The 6,896-nt window shown below is 43.9% G+C and overlaps 1 protein-coding gene across 4 annotated transcripts in view; it reads right to left on the reverse strand.

Moving 5' to 3' along the window:
• PIK3CB (phosphatidylinositol-4,5-bisphosphate 3-kinase catalytic subunit beta) overlaps nucleotides 1-6,234 on the reverse strand; it is a 144,730-nt gene extending 138,496 nt beyond the window's left edge. For all 4 annotated transcript variants that reach the window (XM_087824959.1, XM_087824958.1, XM_087824957.1 and 1 more), the window contains exon 1: nucleotides 6,130-6,234. The gene's annotated coding sequence lies outside the window, so the exon portion shown is untranslated. The remainder of the gene's footprint in view (nucleotides 1-6,129) is intronic.
• Nucleotides 6,235-6,896: the final 662 nt, after the last annotated feature.

Raw genomic sequence — 6,896 nt, forward strand, 5'->3', positions numbered from 1 at the left:
GGCAAATGAGCATTTGCTTGGTGGTCTCCCCAGTGGCCGGAGCAACGAAGGATGACAAACTACAGGGTCAGCAATGCAGCAGTCTCTCCTGGGTTCGAACCAGAGTATTCTGAGCTACAGACCTGGCTCTAGCAATACCAGGATATAGAGTACTATCCAGATTAACATTATTTCAGCAATAAATATTCCCAAAGGGTCAACTAATAATAACCTCAGGTGATCTGCTTTAAGTATTTGAGGAAATAAGTAAATATCCATGCTTGGTGAAGAGGTAGGGAAAGATAAATCCTGAAGCCAGGATTTTTTCAGGGGAAGGATTTGTGAATTTTCTGAGGAAATGATGGAATTTCTAGATTTACTGCTTTAGGCTGGAACCAAGTTAATAGGATAATGGAAAGCTATACTTGCAATACACTTTATACAGGTAACATACCTCCCCCTCAACTCCTAGGAAAGTTGAACACCTAAAACTCTTAAGTGCTAGAATAAAATGGATAGACTAGCAGAAGTAGCAATGCTAGAGACGAGACAGACCAGGGAGAAAAACTGAAACTTCACTGCATAATCCTTTACAAAATTAATCTCTACTTTACTCCGTGATAGCAGTAAATGGGAATTCTGGGTTTACTAAAGAGAGATGAGATAATAGGATATGTGATGAGGTCCATTATGATTTTATCACAGACTTAGCCCCCAAATTTCTTTGTTAGATGCTCCCTATTATAACCTGACATCATGAGACTTGCATCACTTGACAGGTTCCAAAAGTTATAATTTTTAACTTAAAGCCTTTATAAACATTCCTCCATCTGCAAGGTTAAATATTTTATTCCATGTAAACCCACTATGAAGATTGGAATTCTCTCATTTATATTTCTAAAAGAAAACCAACAATTAGGTTGATTCATTAATTATCCACTTATTCCAGTTCTGACATATTCTATACGTGAGAAATTTTCTCTTTAAAAAACAACGAAGTCCAAGCATTAAGAATTGGGGGGAGGTGACTACAAAGGGGTAAGATAGGGGAATTCTTTGGGGTGCTGGAATTGTTCTGTATACAGTTAGTTATGGTAGTTATAAGAATCTATGCATGTGTCAAAATTCACAGGGCTATACAGGAAAAAAGTGAACTTTACTGTATGTAAAATTTTTTTAAATCAATGTCACTCCCCTTTTAGAAATGTCTTTTTATTAAAATCTCTTTAGCCCTGGCCAGTGTGCTCAATGCCCATAGGCTTGATTACCAGTCAAGGGCACGAACCTGGGTTGCAGGGTGGATCCCTGGCCCTGGTAGGGACCCAGTGAGGGTGCATGCTGGAGGCAACCAATCTATGTGTCTCTCTCACATCGACGTTTCTCTCTTTTTCTCTCTCTCTCTCTCCCCCCCTCCCACCTCCTTTCACCCCTTCCACTCTCTCTAAAAATCAATGGGAAAATGTCCTCAAGTGAGGCTTACCAAAAACAAACAAACAAATCTCTTTAGTCATCTAAAAAGAAATGTCTACTAATTCAGAAAAAGAAAGGTCTACATTAGAGATATGCAATCTGCTTTATCAGAGCAACTAGAAGCTGACTAATACCCAATCATATATCAATTCCCTTTCATCTTCCCTCTTAACTAGAGGCTTGTGACTCAGAATTATTTAACCTGGAGATAACATTAAGACAACCATAGAATATATGGGAAAACAACTTAAAAAGGAAGTGCACCAGTTTGATGCCACTCCAATGGCTGAAAAATCCAAGACTACAGACCTTAATTATGAGAAAATAAAAAGGCCTTTTCAAGAAAAGGACAGCCCTGCCCTAGCTGGTATGGCTCGGTTAGACCATCATCCCGTACACCCAAAAGGTGGGGGGTTAGATTCCCAGTCAGGGCACATACCCAGGTTGCCAGGTTCCATCTCCAGTCAAGAGGCCGTGTGGGAGGCAACTGATTGATATTTCCCTCTTACATAAATGTTTCTCTGTCTCTTTCTCTATCCCTTCCTCTCTCTGAAATTAATAAAAAATGTTTTAAAAAAATAAAAGAAAAATAAAGAAAAGGATAGCCCTGGCTGGATAGCTCAGTTGGTTAGAGTGTCATCCCAATATGCCAAGGTTTAGGGTTCAATCCCTGGTCAGGGCACATATAAGAAGCAACCAATGAATACATTAAAAAGTGGAACAAATCGATGTTTCTTTTTCTTTCTTTCTCTCTCTCTCTCTGTCCCTCCCTCCCTCTCTGTCTCTAAAATCAATTTTAAAAAATAAAAATAAAGCTGATTTCTGGATTTTTAAAAAAATAAATAAAAGGATAGTTTGCTCTCCCACAATGTATTCTGACATTGCACTACACAGTAGGCTCACAGACACTCCTTAGAAAAATAGTCCATACACATCCGACACATCCGAGAGGGGCAGAGGGGAAAATATCCAAGTGTCAAAATTTGGGAAGGGAAGTGAGAGGTAAAAGGGCTAAGAGGGAAGCTGTCCCACATAAGTCTCAAAATCTCTATTTTCCCTTATCTTCCTTTTCTCTTCAGTCAATATTATTCCTCTAATCTAGGATTTCCTCCTCCATGTATTTTTCCTATACTTCTACTTTGACAATGGAATTGTACACTTGTAATATTTCCATACCCTTCTTTGTTCACATACCTGCTAGACAGTTTTTAGGGCTAAACTCATTCTCAGGCAGAGGGAAAAAAAATCCTGTTTTTTGCCTCTTTCTACAACATGACAAAGATGTCAAATGAGCGGTTAATAGAAACCAAGTAATAGGGATTTATCCCCAAGATATAGTAAGCTAGGACAACTTCAAATCAAATGGTTCAGAGGATATATACAAATGCACGTGCACACACTTGCAAGAGGTGGGGGAGAGTCTCAGATTTTTTTTTTTAAATAGTGTAATTGAAATAAAAACACTTGCTCTCTGTAAAAATTCCAACTGCTACACTAAAGATTTGTTATGCAATATTAGATCAAACTACCCCATTCTAGAACCAATCCCCTCCAGTTAATATCAAAATTCAATGCCTCAAAATAACAAAACAGGATGGAAAGCTTGTTTGGTTCCGTATTTGCAAAAACACTAATGATTCAGTACACAATGAACAAAATTCACATTTGTTTTGTTATCAGTGGCTTAAGGTCTAAATGCTTAGCCTTTTCAGGAAGTACAGTATGTTAATGAAGACTGAGGGAATAAGGGTATCTAACTGAGTAACTCTAGGCCCTCTGATTACTTCCTTATTCACACAAGTCTGAGGCCAAAGAAATGTAAAGTGTGTTCAGTACATGATATACTTGGAATCAGAATATTTTATAATTTATTTCATTCACACATTCATTCATTCAGCATTAGTGGAATGTTCCAATCACTGTTCTAATTAATGAAAACAGCCCAAGAAGACAGAGAGATCCCTGCCATCAGCTTGCATGCTGGAGGAAAAAGACCATAAAGAACAAAAAAAAAATTAAGAAAGATAATTAGCTGATAATGCAGGTAAAGAGTTTGGATTCACTTCTTAGTATAATGAGAAGCTATATGAGCAGGAAAGTAAGTAAAGATCAGTCTGACTGCTGTTTGAAAAAGGATTATAGGAGAGTAAGACAAGAGGCAAGGAGACTAGTTAGGAAGCTACTACTCAGTAAGAATTGGGGCAGTGAAGATAAAAACAATAAATGATTTGGGATATATTTTAAGGTAAAATTGACCGATTTTGCTGGTTACTTGTGTGGTAGGGGAGGAGGAGTGAAGCAAATGAATGAATTAAGGATGGACACCAGATTTTTAACTTAAGTGAGGTAGGTGGAGGAGGGGGGCAGAGGGGTGTTCCTATGAAATGGAGACTGCTGGGAAAGGAATAGGTTGAGGAATGGAAATCAAGAGCTCCACTTCGAACATGTTAAGTTTACGATGCCTACAGACAAAGTGAAGATATCACGTAAGCAAGTAGGAGAAATCTGAAGTTCAGGACCCGAGATAACAATCTGAGACTCAACAATGTATTGATAGTATTTAAACCACAGGGCATGTATGATAGGATCATCCAGAAGGAGTACAGGTAGAAAAAAGTAGAGGGGCAAGCTTGAAAACCCTGAGGCATCAGAATGTTTGAATTCAGGAAGAGAAGGAAAAGTCAACAAGAGAGAAAAAGAGTAAAGAGAATGGCAAATATAATATCCTGGAATATCCTTTATATGTATAATAAACACAATTCTCTAGTCCACCACCACCCTCTCAACCTGCTGGTGACACACACACTCAAAGTCCATAAATTTAAAAAAAAAAAAATTGAGGCCCAGAAAGACTGAGTGACATCCCCAAAGCCCCAGATATTTGGGACCCACGTCCAGGCCTAGAACCAAGATGTGACTTCTGACCCCTAGCCTTTTCACAGTAGCTAACAGTGCTTCTACTGTTGGGTTCACCAGTCTAAAGATAGACAAAAGGGAAGATCATAATTTAGGAAATACATAATTAGACTACAAGGAAGAACATAATTTAAATTATAAAGTTCACTTTAACTATTTTCTATGTATTTTGTTCACATTCACAAAGCAAGTTGGATCAAAAGCCTTTATGAATGAGTGGCTAGAAAAATCAGGAAATATAGGCAAGAGGGGCAAAACGGCAATAAATCAAAACCCAACTCAACTTTTCCACTTCTTAAAAAAAACCTGAAGGTAGAAGACCCTCATCAGAGCAACACAGGGAGTATAAAACAAAAGTTTTTTGTTTTTAGTCATTTTTGCTTTAGTGAATACAATTCCAGTTTTAAAGCCTAAGAGTTTTACTTTGTTGTAGACTTGCCCCCTGAAAATAGGTTAAGATTTTTATCCTGAACATCCTCTCCTATGCTACATTATCATGACTTCAACAGTTCTGCTTTTACCATAAAAATCTTAGAGCATAGCATAAAAATCCCCAAATGATTAATGAACTGCTGAGAATTCTGACTCGTTGAAGATGATTTAATTAGGAATCATATTTCCAAACATTCATTCAGTGCTTCAAAATAAGTACTCATCTAATTTAATTATGATGACTTCACCAGACAATAACACTACCCACAATGATGTTTACAAAAGCACTTGTCACTCCCTTCGGATGTAGCAATGCAGAAAAAAGGAGTCTGTTTCCATATTCATCGTGTGTTTATACTCTGTAACAAGTGACAGAGTCTAAGTGCCACTTAAGATTATTTAAACAGCAAAGCACTTCAAGTTTGTGTGTCCCGCCATCTTCCATCCTAAATGAATCCTAAATTCGCTGGGTTTTATTTCAGCAATAATTCCCACTCGGTACGTGAGACAGGTATTCCAAGGCAACCCAAGCAAGGGACTACAGGATTCGAGGGTAAGACTAGAGGATTCTAATGCCACTCCAGTATTAAGCAATTCCAGTGGAGGTTACTTCAACACCAGAGTAGTTCCGAAATAATGTGTAATGTGCCCCCCAAACGTACAAGCGCAGCCAAGAATCAGCAACAGCTGACAAGATGATGCACCAGGGTTGCTCCTAATAGCCTACCATTTACCGATCACTAGCTGTTCGGTCTTGCACACCTTCCAATCCTATCCTCACAAGAAGCCTGTGAAGTACGTATTATTATTCCCATTAACAAAGCACGACACTTTGGCCCAAGGCCCCAGGGCGGATGAGTGGCGGCGCTAAGATTTGAAAACACGACCATACCCAAACAGCCCAGGATCCCTGCCCCTAAAATACACTTCTGCGCAAAAAGGCACCCGAGAGTGGGGAGGCTTTGAGGCTGACCATGTAGACGCAGGGGGCAAGGACACTGCCTCTCCACAGAGGTTCCCCTCAGGAAAGCGACCAACGGCGCCGGCGGCCCCGGGCTCCCAGCTGCGTCTCTGCGGCGAGAGGCCGGGAAGAGCCGCTCACCTAGGAGAAACCCGGAGGGCCGCAGCTGAGCGAGGCGCCCCCGCGGGCCGGCGGGCGGGAGTCCCCCGAGCCGGGAGGAAGCGCGGCGCCGGCAGCGAAGTCCCCGGCACCACAGGCTGTGGTCAGCAAGAGCGAGCCGCCGGCCCGCTCGGGGGCACCTCAGCGGGCTGCCGCGACCGCGCCGCCCCTCAGCCGCGCCGCATATCCGGGTCGCGCTCCGCCACACTCACCTGCCAGGCGCTCCGCAGCCGCCGGCTCCAAGCTCCGGGTGCGAGGTCAGCAGCCCAGACCACCGCGACCGTCCAGCTGCGCCGCCCCCATTCCGTCTCTCTCAGTCACCTCCCGCCTGGCCCGCGCGGCGCTACACTGTCCTGCTGCCCACTGCCATGGCCCGCCCCGTTCCTCCGAGGCCGCCGCCGCCGCCGCACCGACCGACGGAGCACGCGCGCGCCGCTGTCGTGACCGCGCCCGCGCGTGCGCGCGCGCGGCTACCCCGCCCCGTGGTCCGCTCGGGCCAATCCGGGGCCCCGCAGCCGCAGCTACAAACCTACGGGACGGGACGGGCGGGGCCGGAGACCGGCGACTCTGCCGCCCGGTCTTCTCCCGCTGGCCACCGGGCAGCCCCGCTGCTGCGCTGTGGTCATGCTCCAGACTGTGGCTCCCGAAGGTCCGCAGGCTCGGGAATCCCCAGCAAGCAGCTGGGGAGAGATGCACCTCCTGCCCGACCTTCGCAGCCACCTCCCGAGAGACCCCCGTGTCCCTGGGTCTCCTTGCCGGCCGTCTCTTCGCAGTTCCTCTCCCTAATTCCGTTCTGCGACTTTGAAAAGATACCTCGGTTCCCGAGCGCAGGCAGTACTTTGCTTTTACCCCTTCCTCTCTGTCTCCCGGTCGTGCGGCTGGGAACACTAGGTCAGCTGCCCCACAGCTGGCCCTCCATTCCCTGCAATGTTAATGGTCAGAAAAGAAAAAGTTTAGCCTTCCAGGCTCAAGATTCTTT

This window comes from Miniopterus natalensis, chromosome 15 (assembly GCF_054644295.1).
Source record: "Miniopterus natalensis isolate mMinNat1 chromosome 15, mMinNat1.hap1, whole genome shotgun sequence".
NCBI lineage: Eukaryota > Metazoa > Chordata > Mammalia > Chiroptera > Miniopteridae > Miniopterus > Miniopterus natalensis.